Source organism: Gloeophyllum trabeum (genome assembly GCF_000344685.1).
Source record: "Gloeophyllum trabeum ATCC 11539 unplaced genomic scaffold GLOTRscaffold_00001, whole genome shotgun sequence".
NCBI lineage: Eukaryota > Fungi > Basidiomycota > Agaricomycetes > Gloeophyllales > Gloeophyllaceae > Gloeophyllum > Gloeophyllum trabeum.
The window spans coordinates 4054212-4056675 of NW_006920410.1; positions in this window are offsets into that span (position 1 = coordinate 4054212).

Genomic DNA, 2464 nt, shown 5'->3' on the forward strand with positions numbered 1-2464 from the left:
TGGGAATCTTGACCTTGGCCGCTTCCAGAGTGTCGAAATGTTTGGATATCTTTGCGAAGGCTGGAGCAGGGTGCTGATCCGCCGGAATCTTCGTTGATAAGGCCCCCCGCAGCTCATTGTAAATGGCGCCGAGGGACATAGATGAATAGAGGGAAGACAATTGGTCCCAAGTTTCCTTGGCCGATTTTTTGTCCTTTATGTAGGAGGCGACGGCGGGAGAGCAGCGCAGACGGATCGTACCCATAGCCCTGACATCTTTTTCCTTCCAGGCGTCAGCAGTGGTTGAGTCCCTGGTGGTACCGGAGACGACGACAGCTGGCTGCGTGATGCTGCCATCAACATTTCCCCAGCGGCCTTGGGACATAAGGTACGCGATCATTTGCTCGGAACAGGTAGGCCAGTTCGAGCCGTCGAGGACGGGGACAACAGCGATCAGATTGTTCGACATTGTTTTGGAGCGATTGAGAGATCTGAAATCTGTATCGAGATCTCATCAGTATCAGCGAAGCTATGCAGCCTGATAAGGGCGCACTGCTCCATGCTGTTGGCTTAGGGACTGGCACAGTCGCGGGAATCCCGGAACCCATCTGAGCGGGACCTCTTCTGCAGAAAAAGGCTTCCGCGGAAGTTTATTTCCACGTCATCCGCGGGAGTGGCTGTTACTCAATGCTGGCTTCTCATTGGCTGGGAGATGTCCGCGCCTGTCACCTCTCGATGTACTCGAGTATGTATCGCCAAGTACGGTTTCCGTGGGAGTTTCAAACTCCGCTTTCCGCGGAAATCCTTTCCGTGGAATTACCACAGGCAGTCCCCGGAAGGGCCCGTGCCAGTCCCTATGTTGGCTCCATTAGAGAGTTACCCCAGGATTGATCATCAAGCCTGATGGCTGCTGATAACAGCGCCTACGGCGATGATCATGCATCAAGCCACACCGCAGCCTGTGAGGGCGCATAGGGCGATGCACAGGTGAGCGAGGCGCAACACGCTGCAGCGAGTTACCGCGCAGACGCAAGCTGCCTATTTGGGCTCATAACCTGATGAAGAGTTATGGAGGCAGCAGCACGCACAGTGCGCCCTACACAACTCACCTGTATTGGTTGGATGCTGTAGCTACTGGTAAAGCTCGTATGAACGACCCTTGTCATTAGGCAGCAGAGCTGCAGGGTTTATATACACAGTGGCCCATAGGCTGACTAAGCTACGTGGAATATCTATAATCCTACTGAGCTCCACCTATGATGTCACTGACCCACATGAGCTCCGTGCCCTTGTACAATAATGGAATATACCAGAATGTTCCAGATGGTTCCGGTACGTTCTGGTACGTTGTAGAACCTGGCAGCTAAGTCAGTGCCTAGTTCAACACGGTAGGGTATTGAAGCTATTATCAACGAGAGAGGTCCCTAAAACACACGCATGTAGGGAGAAATACCTATCAAATACAGTTGTATTTCCTTACATCAACTCACTACATTGTGTAGGACATCCATCACATCGCGACTCCATCAGCACCCTCGTGCGCTGTGGCATTTCCCAGGGGGCATCAGCTGGAGAATTCCGTGAACCCGACTACCTCGACCGCCTCTGATCGGCGGTCATGGGGTCCTGCTTGCATAATCACCTCTCATTGGTCAGGAGAGTGCTCTCGCGGTGATGGCGATTGCACGGCGACCTTGGATTAGATAAACCTGACAGTTCAATAAATTACAGGCTGTTTTCATTGCTCCTAGAACACAGAAAAAAGAATACAGACAGTGATGAATGATTCAGTGCTGTACTTTCTTTGGTTCTCGGACATCTGTTGTAATAGAGTGTGTACTGCTCCTCTGTAAACTCTCAACTATCTCTTCACATGCAACCGTATCTGATATCTCATGCTCTTCCTGCCAGCTTTGGGTCCTCTCGTGGGTGATGTCCATGCGTGGCTCCTTCACCGATGACACAAACATCTCAAGCAGTTAACCAGCAATGCAGGAAGGATCTCCAATGCTCTCTCACGCTGCCAATGTCTCATTTCCACAGCGGCGTGATCTAATCTACGGTCGGTGAAATATCGCGGTTGCCGCGAGATTGCTGTTCTGACCAATGATGGGGCGATTACATGAGCAGGACCCCATGACCGCCGATCAGAGGCGGTCGAGCGCTTTTGCTACTTCGCCCTCCGATAAACACGACCAAACACGCCCATATCAGGCAGGTGAATCACGTGAGCCGGGCCTCCGGTGTCGACTACCAAATTGAGAAGCATCGTTTACACTAATGTAAATCTGCCTTGCTGTGCAGTACATAATTACTATATAACGCTGCATCTGTATTCCCTCGTAGTCTAATGGTTAAAGCGTTAGTGATTTGTGTTGTGGACGAGAGTTCAAGGCGTGGTAGTGCATTTTTTATTTATGTATCTTTTTCTGTCTAACATTGTCGAGAGTCCATCAGACTACGCTCATTTCTCTTAGATGTAGAA